Raw genomic sequence first — 16932 nt, forward strand, 5'->3', positions numbered from 1 at the left:
ATCTTCTTATGTTCCTACATTCTAACAAAATTACTAGCTGACGTAAGGGTAACTTATTTAGTAAGAAGTTCATTCTTTATTTATATTATTATTATTTATATTATGCTTATATTAATATTATTTATATTATGCTTATAATAATAGTATTTATAATTTTATAATTTTAATTGTTATATTTTATTATGGTAAATATTCTTCGTCAGCATATTGTTATATTTTTCTCATCTGGTACTTTCCAACTTGATATAGTATTTTGGACTTTGAAGATTCCTCCATCGCTGGTATTTCAAAGAAAGATATAGTTCTGTATGATGTACCTCTTCGTGTCCAAGTAATCTGGAAAAGAATTTTTTGTAAATTATTCTTTCACGAGATATTCCAATTTTTCAGCTCAAATGGATGTGGGTGTGTGTATGGGCGCGTTTGGGTTAATATATATGATTAACTTTACTTCGATGTTATGGCAATCATATTGAAACTATATAAAATTATAAAATGATGCAGCATAAATTGCAGCCGTCAAAATTTTTGTTATCTACTTCATTTTCGTAGAAGAGAGGATGAAAAAGAAGAAGAGACAGGGAGAGAGAGCGAGAGATAGAGAAAGAGAGAGTGAGGGAATATCGAGGAATGAGCTGAATTGAATGATTCTTCCGTTTTTGAATTTATGTGATTACCCCTTTATTACCCTTCGCCCTTTCGTTTCTCGCTGAAATTTTATGCTTCTGCACAAGAAAATCGCTGTCGGTAGAACGTATTGTAAATCTCTCTCTCTTTCCCTCTCTTCTTTTCTCTTATTCCCTCTTTCTCTTTCTCCTTCTCTTTTCCTTTTGTTCTCTTTTTCTAACACATACGTTCACCTATATACTAACACAAATATTACTTCTTCGTTCATCTACGTGCTTAGTTTTATGTACTTTCTCCTTTTGTCCGATATACGAGACGCCCGCTTTTTTGACGTGCACATACTATTTCTCTACTGGTTAATTCAACTGACCGGTGTTTTCTCACTTTGTGGCTCGCTTTTACGACGAACTTGTACACGTACTAGACGCGTGCAAGTTCGTCGAAAATTTTCAATGCCCGTCCCGTATAAGAGGTAGATTAAAACATGAACTCGACCGCGAGAATGATGGAAAAATTTTGGTTTCTGTCTTAAATAACACTTCTCGAACGAACAGTTTCACAGTTGTCGTCACGACTACTGAACGAAATATTTATATACATTTTTCATGGTTTCTTATTTTTCGATTATTTTGTAAGAAAACTAATTTTCAATTTCGTGCCTCAACATACCGAACGTGCTTTTCAATATGCCGTTACGCTGATTGTACGATAGGTAATTATGAAAGTGATTTCATATACCTATGTAGTAGATAGCTATATCGATTAATGTTGCTTCGTTTTGCGCCGAGGTATCTCTCGAACGAGTAAATTCATTCCAAACTACGGATGGTTCCCATAAACGTGAATCTTCTCCACTTCCGCTGTTAACATACTAGCAAATTGTGTTGGAGATAATTAATAAAGAGAGAAAGAGATAGATAGAGAGAGAGAGAGAGAGAGAGAGAGAGAGAGAGAGAGAGAGAAAAGCCAGTTGCTAATTAAAGTATTCTCATCTACTGACACTCAAGGACGTTGCCGGTGTTTGTAAGTATGTCAAACTGCCTATCAAGGACACATCGTTGCTCTCGGAAACTTGTCACACGATCGATTAAGGAATTTGCATCTTCCATCTTCTACGATAAGACAAGTAAAACGATGACCACTACCGTCACGTGTCTACCTTCATTTATAAAGGTTCCTTTGACGTATCCTTCCAACTAAGCTCGATAAGCCTTGCTAATTATTATAGTTATATTACACGTTATACAGGATGATCTATTTAAATGACTTAGTTCGCTTGTAAATTGTACTTTCCAGTACTTACAATTAGATCACTTAAAATCACTTAAAATCACTTCTTCCTAGGAATGCATTTCATTTATCATCAAACAACGCCGGATATATAGATATTCTGATTTAAATACCTCACCCAATATGTGTATGTATGTGTGTGTACATATATACAATATGTATACTCGAATATCGAGGAATATATGCGTAGATAGATCAAGTAACGCGTATGTATCGTTATCAGCAAAATTTCATTAAAATGAAATGACGAAGTTGAATGCACGCTCGATCGAGGTCCCGTTTTTCCACAATCCACGTTAATTAAATCTACGATGGAGAATTTCTGAGCCACGCTTGCGGTGAAAATTTTATCATTTCTCGTGAAATAATTCGTAACACTCGTAGTTTAGCATCCAGAGTTGAACGTCCTCGAACGAGGTACACGGTACTTCTCACGGGCTACGCACGGCCGAAGTAAATTGCTGGTCGAGCCTCGAAACTAATCCTATCGGACGTTGCAAGTTATAACGATATTTTAAACTTTCGCTAAGGTACTTATTTTGGCTGCATCTACGTACACGTTATTGCGTTTATCCGCACATGATGTTTCATTAAGCTCGAAAAACGACGTAATTACTACTAATGACCGAAGTCGTATGGTGATGCCAAGTAAAAACAAAGAAAAAGAAACGAATATATTATTATTATTATTATTATTATTATCATCTCTGTCTCTTCCTCTTTTTTTTTTGTTGTTCGTTAAGGCCGTTTTCATAATCTTACGCTTGAAGCATACGTGTAACTTTTCAGTGACGGATATGGAATAATAAATATGAAACTACAAGCGCAATAGAGGAACACTGTTCCCTGCCTTTCGTATCGGTGTATACCAATTTCGTTATTACACCGAATGAAACAAGCCAACAAATTTTTATGATACTCGATGCATGAACTTTGCCATACGTTCTCTTCCACCAAATGAAATAACAGGAATGACAACGTACTTCCGTAGTCTCATCTGAATACGAGTTGTCACGATGTTTATGCAAAACGTCATCTGTTTTGTTTGTAACATAACAAAGCTTGGAAGATAATCCCGCGCGTGTACGTCCCGAAAATATCGACCACGTTGCGTTATTAATACGGGGAATGATTGCAAATGTGATTAATGAATGAGCCTGTGTCATGCACGTTATTGTCCTTTTGGTACGAGTACATTTGTACCTTTAATAACGGTGCCGATGACATAATAATAATAACGAAGAGAGTATATAAATAATTTATAAGACGAAAAGTCTATGCTATCCTCGTTAACAATGTTAATTGTTATTTAATGAAAATTAACAGTCAGTCAGTCAACGAATACTCTTTTATTTCTACTATTTTATAATAAGAACAAAGAAAATACATATGTATGTATCTATGTCTTTCGTTAATGTGGTCGCATAGTCGATTAAAATGAAATTAATGAGAGATACCTAAGAATCTCATTTCATTTCTTTTTCCTTTCTTTTTTCATTCTTTCCTTTCCATTTTTACGACAGGGACACGGACACAGACACACTGACGAGCGAGAGATAATAAAGAAAATGCGTTCCAGACAATGCGAACATCTCTGGAGATTTTCCTTCTTCTGCTTCTCGTCCGTTCCTCACAATATTTCAGACTAACGCGATACGTTTTTAAATTGGAGAGGATATCGAAAAGAAAGAAAACATGAAAATAAAAAGAAAACAAATATGAAAACAACAAAATTACGATTTTCGTTGTTCTCGATTTTAATCAAATTAATTTCTTGATTTCGTGATCTACCTCGTGATATTGATCTAATTTAATAAGAAAGATAAATATTATACGTGAGAAACGGTAAATATACTTGAGCAGGTCTACATTCACATATATATGTGTTTTTCACTCACAACCTCTACTTTCCGCGCATGCTCGCATCAATAGGTTACTAGTCGCGTTTCTTTCACATAAAAATGAAACACTTCACGTACATGTATGTATATATATGTATATATTTATTTATTTATGTCCACCGAAAAACTTCGCAGAGAGAGAGAGAGAGAGAAAGAGAGATTGTACTTTTTTAAATGAAAATATACCATCGAAATATTGAAAACATGTCCTTTATTTCTAAAGCGCAGGAAACACGAGTTTGATCTCTTTAAACCATCGACTGTCAAGTCGATTTTGTATACATTTTATCTAATAAATCGTTACGTCCATCCGATGTCAGTCATAAATATTTTCTAAAAATAAAATAAAATAAAAGATAGCTAAAATAGAAAAAGAATGTACGTCGGAAAACGAATTATCCCTGAAACATCTAATTTTTTCGTTTGTAAGCCGATAAAAATGAAGATTAAATATTTATTCAAATCATCGAGTCAATATAATGAAACATGTATACTATACCTAATATTTCTACCTCGACCTATGTACACACTTCTACGCGCACAGATATATACACTTATATCGATAAAATATAATGACATTTCATTCCGAAATGTTGAATTTGATAATCAATATATTAAGAATAAAATTTCGTCGTTTCTTCGAATGAATTTTATCAAGCTATAAAGCTTGAAGCAATAATTCAGTAACATTCTGTGTACATATAACATATAGAAACGGAGGAAGGTGGTCGACGAGGCTTATTCGCGATGTAGCTCGAGTGCTACAGGTACAGAGACTGTATTGGTCGGTCCGTGTCGTGTGACACGCGCGTACGGCGCAATTGCGGCATCAAGTGGTGTATTGTCTCTGTGTTCTGTATTTGCCGTACAGGTCGAGCGTTGATGGAGGGCCGCGGGCTGCTGCAACGTTAACAGGAACAGGGATTTGGCTGGTTATTACACGCCGGCCTCCCTTACAAAGTCTCCTCATCCAACAGCTCTGGCACCACTAACGCGAGAGAACCGAGAATTTACCCTTTGCCCTTCCTTCCTCGATTTAGGTATTTCTCTCTCTTCTCTCTCTCCCTCCCCTTTCAGTTTCTCTCTCTCTCTCTCTCTCTCTCTCTCTCTCTCTAGGGTCCACAAGAGGATCCTGATCGAGGATCTCGCGCTTGAACGCTGCGATGAAAATTAGGAGGACACGGTTAATGTCATTCGGCGATCCCAGCAAGCCGTTAACAAGTTCACACCGTATCTAAACAACATTGGAAGTGTTACGATCAAATAGCTTAAAACGATTAATAGCTGATCGTATCCATTTTCCTCGATTCGATTGTTAACAGTAAATGGATAGACAAGATCAATAAATATCTTTCAATATTTAATGGATTCGAAATAATCAATTATGAATTGACTTACAGTATATAGGATAAACGAACAATGACTCCAGAGAGAATCTTGAATTCTCTGAGAATAATAATAAATAATAAAGAATAATAAAAAATAATAATTTCTTTTGAATAGTACAGATAAAATTTAGAAAATATAATTGAATAATAATTTTTCTACGTACCTTTTAATACGTCATAGGTATTTTGGCTTTACGTTTTTATGTTTTCGTATCGCTGGGATCACAACTTTACACGCTCGTATCCACGGGACGACTGTTCTACTCTACACGACTTTCGTTTATATATAGTTTACATTCATACCATTACTCTTACGAACAACTAAAAACGTTTTTGTTTATATACGTATTTACATTCATTATCATAGAGAAATTGAAAGATGTTTTTTCTTTCTTACTATATCTAAACTGTTCTCTCACGAATAAATATTTCGCGAGCTATAGAATTTCGAGATGGATATCGATATTAAAATAGAGAAGAGATCAGCGGTTTAACGTAATTTCTCAATGAGAAATTTCTTCGGGTATTCGCGAAATGCATTGGAAGGACATTGTACGTATAACATGAAACCGCAGAGCGGAGCCAGCGACGCGTAAATTGGATGGCATTGACGGTCGCGTATGTGGTCAGGACACTAGCGTATAACGCCTGAGCAGGATCCCTCGAGTGTCCTCGAGTGTCCTCGAGTCGCGACATGCAGGCTTCGTTCGCGAATAATTGATTTCGTAGTCGACGACGCGTCCCTCGTCGCCTCGACGAGAACGAAGGGACGATTCTAAAAATTGCAAATTTTTTTACTTCTCCCCGTGCCCGATTCCACGCATTTTTAGACGTAAATTTAAAAAAATGTCTACAATTCTTTTACGGACCTATGAAGACAAAATGAGAAAACGATAGGAAAACTAATCTGAGTTGGTTTCCAGAGGAAAAAGAGAAAAAAAGAGAAAAAAGAAAAAAAAAGAAAAAAAAGAATCTCGTTCGAGAGAAATGAGAAAGACTAGAAAAGAGGGAGAGAGAGAGAAGAAAAGGAAGAGGGAAAGAAATAGAAGGAGAGAAAGAGAGAGAAAGAGAAAAGAACGGAATGAATGAAAATCACGAGCACGATCGATCGAAAAGGAGAATGAGAGGTTGGATTGGACGAAAGGGAGGAAAGGTAGGGTGGTCTTCGGATGCATCGAGTCTCGGAGTATAATGCGCTCGATCGAGATTGATAGAAAATATCGTGTAATACCAATAGAGAAAGAGAAAGAAAGAGAAAGAGAGAGGGTGGTTTTCGAAACAAAAAGAAAGAAGGATACCTAGTTGTTTACCAGGAAAGCGAGAGACGGAAGTTACTGTTCTCGAGTTACAACCGGCTCTTTTCCCCTAGTCCACTTTTGCCACGAGATGTTGGGGAAACTATGAAAGAAGAGCGAGCCTTATTCTTCTCTTTCCCTTTCTCTCTCTCTCTCTCTCTCTCTCTCTCTCTCTCGCTCCCTCTCTAACTTTCTTTTATTATTTCTACGTAGTCTGAAACCTTCGATCCATCGCCATAGTTACCTCTTCGCGTCTAGATCGTGTCGTATAGCGAAGCGAAGTATTAAGGGGTGGTAAGAAAAGAGCATTGGCATTGCTGAATGACACAAGACGCTAAAGTTTCTCTCCTTAGAGTATTAACGGCACTGGGGAAGGACAAAAATGCATCGCAATTTCGTTTTACCCTCTCTCCCCTCTATTACTTTCTCCTCCTCCTCGAGGATAACTTACATCGATCTCACGGAATCTTACGTCTTGCGGGACATATCTTTCCACTTCTTCTTCTTCTTCTTCTTCTTCTTCTTTTTCTTCTTCTTTTTCTTTCTCTCTTTCACTCTATCACTCTCATTCTCTCGCTCTTTCTACAAGCGAACTCTTCTTTACATAATTTAGAATGCAGAATTTTTGAACGAGCTCTACAGCAAATACGATGAACGAGAAAGAGATAAAGAGATAGCTTTATTCAGATATGAAATTCGAATATCTATCTGCTTTTCGAATATTCCTGAAATTATATATTTTATGAAACTAAAATTATTTAAAAATCTGTAACTCGTGTAATGATTTCGAACTAGACGTTGTTTATTTCTATCTCTCTCTCTCTCTTTATTTCTACCTTCCGTCATCCTTCCTCTTTCAAAAAAAAAAAAAAAAGTGGAGAAAAAAAAGAAAAGAGAAAAAGTTGAAGAAACTTATAGAAGGAACACCTCGGGGTGCCGTTTCCATCTGTCGCACAATATTTCGATGCCTCAGAATTTATGATCGGCGGGTTATCGAACGACGAGGAGATGACGAAGATGGGGGTTGCTGGGATCGTAACGTCTACATAGCGTGAGAAAATTTTCAGACGACTGCACGTGCACTCCCGATTGATTGGATCGAAACGCTCACGCTTTTGTACATCGTACAGCTACCTCTATGAAAAAGCCTCGTACCTTCGTTAACGCGAAACGAGTCGTTTTGATTTTGTAGTTTAACGTTTTACGAATTCGTCCTCGAATTTAATTGTTATCGATGCTGTCAGCACGGATTCATCATCGTGGAGTAATAAAAATTGCACGTTCTATATCCTTCCTTTCATTAAGATTAATAAAAGTACAAAATTTATCGATGGATCGAGTAAATCATTTTTGTTCGATTTATCATTTACAATCTAAATTATTCGAATGATTTTTATACATTCTTCGATTTATATATTATTCTTTTTATCATTGTAATATGAATTCTAACGAAATAAAGGCGATAAACAGAGAAAGTTAGAGAGAAATAAAAAGGGAGAAAGAGAGAGAGAGAGACAAACAGAAAGAAAGAAAGAAAGAAAGAGAGAAAGAGAAAGAGTTTTTATTACGCTCAGAAATAGGATCCATTCTTTTAAGGATAACAGGATATTTACGAGGCTATCGTAACTCGTAACGTCGCGTGAACATCGGAGTTTCTCCGTTTGCACCCCGCGGAGAAACATAAGTGCACTCGTGGTATAACGAAAGGAGCTGGAAGAGACAGCTCGCTGTGAAGGAAAGCTATATGGCCGGCCTACAACAATATATATATATATACAACAATATATATATATATATATACAACTAGACCGTGTGATACACTTCATATGTCTTGAACAATCCCTTCCTATACTTGCCGGCCTATGAGTGCCTTTAATGCGATACATGTGGGGCTTAACGAGAGAGAAACATTTTTACCAAGTAGAAATTCGAGTAGAAAAAGCTAATCTTTCTCTCTCTCTCTCTCTCTCTCTCTCTCTCCCTTTCTCTCTCTCTCTCCTTCTCTCTCTCTTACATTCGACCAACGTAATTTACAATAAAACTTGCCCGTATTAACGAGTTTTTCTTTTCAAAGTTTTCCTTTTTCAAAGAGCAACGAAGTAAATAAAAAGGAAAACTATCAACGTGCTGTCGATATTTCTTATAACAGGAAAACAACAAATATATTCTTTTAGATAAGGAAATCGCCGGAAATTTGAAAATGGAATACGAAGATACATAGCTAATAGATAAAGGAGAAACGTAACAGGACTAGGAACGATCACATGTAATAGGTTTGAATTGTAGATGTACCTATATACTTATACATTAATATTAATTTTGAGTTGTAATGTAACTTAAAATAACATTGCGTATACTCATTGACACTGTTTCGCTTACTTCTAAGTTTTTAGTAAAAAAATAAACAAATAAATAAAATAAAACACAATATATTCATCCGAAAAAAAATCAAGTTGACTCTGCTCTTTTATCGAAGAAAAAGTGTTTTGCCAATAATTATTATTATTATTCTAATTTATTGTTAAATCTCTATTGATAATCCTGTTACGTTAGATTTTCGCTAATATCTTAAAGATCATGATTATCATTACGGGAATCACTCTTTATCTGTATGTAAATATATACATACAAAAGCTTGATAATCCTGAGAATTACATAGCTCAAAATGATTCTCGAAATAATAAAAGAAAATGAAGGAAATAGTACATTGAAAGAAAAATATATAAAATGAATAAAATAAGATGAAGTATTATAGAAAGAGTGAAAAGAAAGAGTGAGTGAAAGAGAGAGAAAGAGAGGTTTCGTTGGCCTCAGCAAAATAGTATGGGAAGGTCGTGCGTTTTGCACCAAGTAAAACCGACCTCTGAATGCTCTCGTTCGTCTACTTCGGCTCACAAAGAGTAAAATCCTCTCCTCGCTTCTCTGCTCCATCCATGCAGAAACTCAGCGTGTATCCGCGTTTTCACGTTTCTCTCTCTTTCTCTCTCTTCCTCTCCCTCACTCGCTCACTCCGACACGTTTTCCAAATGTGCACGTAGTTATGTACCTATGTACGAACGTTATATTTCTTCATCGATATGCAAGCGAAGTTATACCCATAGAACGCGGTACATTGGCAATTGCGAGGGTGCAAGCTTCGCCAGCACGGTGTTGTGTGCCTCGCAACTGCAGCTTGCGAGCCGTAGCTTTCACCGGCGATATTATACGTATGTACTGCGTCGAAATGTCGTCGCGTTTATTCGACTCCCAATGGAGACTACTCTTTCTCTCTCTTTCTCTCTCTAGATATATAGATATATCTTTCGATCCCTGTGTGTGTATATATATATATCTTTTTCCTGAAAACATGCCGTTTCCAACATCAGTCGCGTTTTTCACGCGCGTCAGACTCGATTGATACCAAGAATGAATCACCTAGGAGTCTTTGCTTTTCCCTTCTTCTTTTCCTCTTTTCCTCTCTCTCTTTCTCCACCCTTCTCCCTTTCTTTCTTTTTCTATGCCTCGATCTCTTTATCCATCTATTCTATCTATATACATCTATCTATATCTTTCTTTTCTTCTTTTTCTCACCCTCTCGTTTTTATTCCTACGATTATTTCACCCACATGCGAATTGTATACTACGTTGAGTGATCGCATCGAACAATAGTCCCTCTTTATAGTCTCTTCTCCTACCAACTTCTTTCTCTCTTCCCTCTCTTTCTCCCTCTCTTTCTCCTTCTCTCTCTCTCTCTCTCTCTCTCTCTCTCTCTCTCTCTCTCTCTCTCTTCGAGAGATACTACTCTTGAGTTTTATCTGCCGCATATTATTGGACTAACAACGCAGACTATAATTATTTTTTTGGAATACTTTCCTCTCAGCCTGTCTGCCTCATAGTATCTACACGTTTCGTCGGTGTTGTATCTTTTTTTTCTTCCTTTTTTTTATTTCTTTTTTTCTCTTTTTGTCGAGATTTTTCCCAACACTCTTTGTCCTGCGGACGTTAAAGGCATAATTGGGTATTATCAATAATAAAGCCGGAAGAGCGGTACGAAGGGAAGGGAAGGGAACAATTTGCAGAGGTAGCTTTTTGTCGCCTCGCCATTTTGTACTCGTTCGTTGTTTCTCTCGTCCACGTCGAAGCGATTATTTAAAAAATATAATACATACACTGTACAATGTAGTGACCGACATTACTTCTTCCTGCTCTTTCTCTCTTTTTCTTTTTTTTCTTCTTTTATACGTACACACGCACGTTATTTTTTTATTTCCCTTCCTATTGCATTCAACACTTTTCTTTTTATTTATTTATTTATTTAATGAAACAAAGAGACAAACGTGTATTCATGTGTTTTTACAATTATTTGTCTACGGGCATTCCTCATCTTACAGAATTCTACATTATAACGACATAGAATTGCTATTATTGTCTGTCTACATCGTCTGTCTACTATTATCTCTGATTATAAAATTTTGATGAACATTTTTTTATAAAAGAAAAAAGGAAGTAAAATACAAATTAATTTATTATACTTTGATGGACTTTCATAATTCTCTCGGGTCTGGAGAAAAAGATAAATGTTTCCGACAATTTATTATTTTACTCGTTTACATTATATCATTTTTATTAATTTATAAAGTTCCTACGCGATTACGTATATACATACATACTCTCGTTATCTTTTATTTCACATGTGTTAACATATTCATGTACATATGTAGATACGTCTTGTTACTCGATTTCGAACCGTACGAAATATTCTCTAACAAAAGTGCTGTCTGTAAAACAAGAGAAAGAGAAAAAGAAAAAGAAAAAAGAGATAAGTACAAGCTTTCTGAAATTTCGAAAAATCTATTTGACCACGAGCTTTCTCGAATCAAATAACCAATTCGGACTGGGAAACGCATCTGAAGGTGTGCTATATCACGATTATCGAGAGTGCTCGTGCGTGTCCGGATAACGGAGAATCACTATGACGGATCGTGACGATCGAGTACCATGAATTCGATTAGAATCCTTTGAACTGTAATCGTTGTCATACTATGAAATACGAATACACAAAAGTTATAGAAGTATTTGATACTTTTATTGAAATTGAATGATTTTTAATTTTTTTATATATTTTTTTTCCTTTTATTTATTTATTTTTTTTGGACTACGCGAACTTTTTACTATGGAGAATACTGTCGAAATTATAAACCTGATTACCAACTATTATCATCGTAAACCGGCTTTGAAATTAAAGCTTTCCTCTAAAGAGCATCTCAATTTCTCTTTGATCCTACATGTTTCGAACTAAATGACCTCTTCTGATCATAATTTTAGATATAGGAGAAATATCAGTTTCGTATTTTGCTTGTGTTACACATATTATGTATGTTCCGCTTTTGCTTATATTTACTGAAAAAGAATGAAAGAAATGTAATATTTCTCGTTGGACAAACATGATACATTTTAGTCTTTAATATTATTACCTTATTACTAATAGTATGCTGTTCCTGTGGAATTCGTGAAGATAACGAATATCATTGAAAGAAAAATCGAAGCAATCAATTAAAAGTATTTCACATTGGATCAATATGATTTTAACATGTTACTACGTCAAAAGATCGATAGAGACTGACGGCTCGTGTTTACATCGGCAATAAATAAAGTAACAGAAATGATAGACGGTGTTGTCAATGTTTATATGTACATAGATATAAACACTAGCGATAAGTCTAGTAGATACGATAAACTCTAACGAGATTTAGGTCGTTCAAGTACAAGTGTACTCACAAACATCCGATATGAATTTTTTCACTATCCCCACTATCCAAAAAAAATAAAATAAATAAATAAAGCAATCCATTGTGAAAAATCGCCATTATTGATTCGAACTTTTTTTTCCTGAATAATTATTGCTGTTATGAATTATAAAATATTTTTCATAATACTTATTTTAATAATCTATAAATTATTAATAATTGATATAATTATTGGTACGTTCCGTAATCTTCTTAATTTCGTAAAAGTTTGAAAATTTTTTTAAAATAATTTATTAATCTATAATACGTATAAAGAGGATTCACGTATGAAAGATACCACATAAGCGGATACAGCTTAATGCTTTGTGCAAAAGATTAAAAAAAGCAAGAAATAAAAGGAAATAAAAAAGAAAAAAAATTCGATGCTTTGCATTATAATTTCAAAGATTTTTAATGATTCTAACGAACGATCAATATTTACTAACGTCCATGATGTTACCTTCATAGACAATAATTATTAAATATTTATAATGTACTTTAAAGATTGCTTTGCGACTTTCTAAAAAGTAAGTACCTACATTCCTACCAAATATTAGCAAAATGATGCTGTATTTTGTTGCAGAATCGGAATAAATCTTAATCGAATAAATGAAAAATGAAAATTAAAGAAAGGGAGAAAGATAGATAGAGAGAGAGAGAGAGAGAGAGAGAGAGAGAGAGAGAAAGAGAAAGAGTGAGAAAGAGAGAAAGGTAGAGCGAGCTTTCTCTGGCAGATACGATATCTTCAATGTATTTTACAAGCGAACGACGTCCACATATCGGACAGCGAGCGATTTTCCATCAGCCATCGTTCATGGGAGCAACACAGCCGTTCGAATTTATCAAGTAGGATCTGCCATGCGAAACCGACGTTGACGATACCGTTCGATTTACATATCGACTCCGTTTCGGTTATTAAAAAAACCGAAACACGTCCATCTCTCTTTTTCTCTCGCTCTTTCTATTTCATTCGAAACACGTCCGGGAAAAGAGCGAACGGCGACTTGTATTCGATGAAAATTCGAGTATGTTTCATTTTTTTTTGTTTTTCTCTAACCAATCATATTGAGAAAATAAAAATCTACTAAACTAAATCTACTAACTTTAAAATAAAGTTACGATAAAAATCAACTACATTTTAATGAATTTTCATCGATGTCATTTCCCAGCCAATAATCTGTAAAAAAAAATGAAAAGTGACGAAGAGAAAAGCTGATATTAATTAACAGTAGAAATCAAAGACTTTAATTAACTTTAATATTTCACATTTTTCATCGATGAATAATATCGAATGAAAATTTTAAAGGGAATATTAACAAATATTTTTATTTAATTTCAAATAAAATTTGTTAATATGTATCAAGATATGTAAAGTCTTCTATCTAAGTAAAATGATATCGATCTCCATCGATTATCAAATAAGCTTCATACGTAACAATATGTATGAAGTAGTTCCCATAAGTGTTACCCGAAATAGGGCAAATATCAGGACAATTAAAAGCAGGTGTAGCCTTGAGAGAAAATGGCCGCGTATAGTTTAAACTCCATTTAAATAAGGATCATGCGATTCTCTTCCAGATATTCCAACCCACCCTTCGCCGTCTCTTTGTACATGTTGCAGCTTCGGTCTTAACCGTCAAGAATTATGTTTCACGATTCCTGTTACACCATAGCGCTCTCAAATCTCTGATGTCGACACTGTAGGCTGACGAAATTTATATTAACCACCACCACCTGCGCCTAACTATATTATATCTGATGAATTCTCGCCCGAAGAAAAATAAATTATTATATATACACCAAACTCTTTGTTTTTCTTCGCGAATGATACTTCGATCGATAGTAAACAAAAAATCATTTTTTCGTTAATTTTCTTCTCGATACATCGAATTTCTATTGATAATTTTGTAGAGATAAAGAAGAGGATTATTACGTGATCGAAAGGAGAACAAAATCTGACACGAAAATGAAATCGTAAAAGAGTTACAGCATCAACGATGATCTTGTTCATCTTAATTCATGTTGATCATCTATATATTATTTTTATTTATCTTTACTTAAATTATAATAAATTCAATAATTTCGTAGTTACGATTATATTTCGAATTATACTCGAGTTCCTTTTTACGATCACACCGAGTCCGAGTGCTTTTCGATTTCTCGAATCACCGATTTCGCTGATTTCCGGGCGACGTTCGTTCGCATCGTCTCCACAGGACAATTCGTAGAAATGTTCCCTCTCTCTATCTCTCTCTATCTCTCTTCCTCTTTTTCCCTCTTACCAATAGTTGTGCCCTTTCGTGCGAAGGCAAGAGGTCGAAAGTAAATGTCCTTGTAGGATAGAAAGGACAGAACGAGTGTTCACCCACATAAATTCTCTGAACACCGTTTGAGAACAACGTAAAGAAAGAGAAAGAAAGAAAGAGATACAACGAGAGTGGTAGAGAAAGAGAGAGAAAAGAAAAAAGAAAGAAGAGACAAAGCTGTGGGTAAGGAATCGTTGACTTTGGTTTTTCCGACACGTCCGAGTACTACGAAAAATCGATTCTTTTCTTTTTCTTTCTCTTTATCTTTTCACGTACAAAAGTACTAAAGAAGGATTCTACTCGAGAATCGAAGGCTTCTAAAGGTGGTGATTTTAAAGAGCGCGAGAAACTCGTTGGTGACGATAAACGCGGTGGTTCCAATCTCCTCCTCTCATTCACATACACCTACACACGCATACACACTCACACATACGTACACACTGTTTCTTTATCTCTTTCCCTCTCCATTTCTCTCGTATAGATGGGAACACTTCAAAGCGTGCCACCGAGTACTCCTTTGAACTGGAAGAGACTCTCCTGATGCACCATGAAACGTCCTCGAGTTTGATCGTGCGTCGACATGTCGTATCACTGCTTTGCAGTTTGGTAAAGGAGTTATGGATTCATACTTTCCTAGTTCGAGACCGCCCTATCTCTTTCTCTCTCTCTCCTTCTCTGTATATTTATACATATATATCTACACTGAGAATCTAGAATCGTCCGCAAACGAACGTATTAGATATTCCTTTGCGAAACTCAAAGCTTGCGTGCAAATTCGATTTGTCATCGTATCCTTTGCAATCGTCCCAATGAAAAGCTGAAAGAGATATAGAGATAGATAGATAGATAGAGAGATAAATAAATAAAGATGGAGAGAGAGAGAGAGACGATCAGAGAAAAGGAAGATGAAGAGAAGGTAACATAGAGAGAAGCATTGCGAGAGATAACTCGAGTTTACTGTCGATTTAATTGCGCCTGGGAGTTAGTAGCCTCCTGGTACCGACTCGCAAACTCTGCACGCTGTCGGGCATGTTTCAACGTCCGATTTTATGTATCGATTCTCTCTCTGCAACAACATCCCATTCTGAACCACGCGATATTCCTTCTGCACCTCTTCGTCATAGTTAACTAGTTATGTATATATATATATATATAGATATAGATATAGATATATACTTCTTCTTCTTTCCCTTCTTCTTTTTCCTTCTTTTATTCAACGTGACGTAAAGCAACAATTGATCGATCGCGTAACAACGATTTAACGAAGGTTCCAGATGAAAATGAACGATGATTATAATCAAAAAACCTCCTTCCAGTTAAATATTGCCGCATCATGTAACGTCGATGAAAATGAATCATTTATCTACTTATCGTTTGATCAAAGGCACGCGTTTTACTCATAGATTTATATACATTCTATCCCAAAAAATCGTTAAGTTAATAATCGAACAACGCATCATAATTATGTACCATTTATATCGGTTATCAGAGAATTATCTGTTTTCCATATAGTAACGATGCGACAGTTAATTCCGTTTGGGTGCTCGCTCGTGTTTAATAATAAATTGGTTTATCTATAGAGAAACTAACGAACGACATTACATTAACTCTCGAAGCACGCAAAATATTCGTTGGAAGTTCGATGCTACTTGTTCCTACTCGAACGATCTTGTCTCGATCGAAAGGAGTTACGAAGAAGGAAATAGGTAGGTAGGTAGGTAGATAGTTAGAGTTTTAGGAAGGTATGTAGGTACGTAAGTAGATATAGCTACTTGTTCGTTCTTCTGAAAGAAGCAACTCGAAGAAAACTCGCTGATAATTTCGTTCACCGAAACTCGAACCCTTTTCTTCGAGCTCTTAGCCAGATTTTTGTGCGAGTCGAAAGATTTCTTCTATTTTCCGGAAAAATTCTTTTACTCTCTCTATCTCTCTCTCTCAAATACGTACACACGTAGGCACACACATACACAGAAATAGGTATACGAACAACATACAACGTAGCTTTGGTCTTTCTTTCGCGTAAGCAAGAACAAGAGAGTCTGTATAGGTCTTTATGTATGTATGTGTGAAAGAGAAAGGGAGAGAAAATCTTGCGTTTTCTCTTATCGTGTAATACGATTTCAGACTACGGACAATTTATCCCTTCGCGTTTTATCGTGAACTTCGAATACCGTTGGCTTAACTCTAGATAGAAAGTCTGAACACGAACGATTACGAAAAAGCATGGATCTGGAAAAAGGTGTGTTCCACGGGATGGAACTTATGATGACGGAAAGTCAAAATACGAACGATTATATGAAAACAAAGATCTAGAGAGAGAAAATACTTTCAAGATAATCTAATCGAAAGGTACGTGTTAT

The 16932-nt window shown here is 35.5% G+C and overlaps 1 long non-coding RNA gene across 1 annotated transcript; it reads right to left on the reverse strand.

The window, feature by feature from the left end:
• Window positions 1–10987: 10987 nt before the first annotated feature.
• On the reverse strand, window positions 10988–12095 carry LOC127063860 (uncharacterized). Its single transcript, XR_007781505.1, has 2 exons — window positions 11955–12095; window positions 10988–11880 (listed from the first exon to the last, which is right to left on the reverse strand). It is a non-coding gene; the product is annotated as an uncharacterized LOC127063860 (long non-coding RNA).
• Between the last annotated feature and the right edge of the window lie 4837 nt (window positions 12096–16932).

The sequence above is a fragment of the Vespula vulgaris genome, chromosome 5 (assembly GCF_905475345.1).
Source record: "Vespula vulgaris chromosome 5, iyVesVulg1.1, whole genome shotgun sequence".
In the NCBI taxonomy this organism is placed as follows: Eukaryota; Metazoa; Arthropoda; class Insecta; order Hymenoptera; family Vespidae; genus Vespula; species Vespula vulgaris.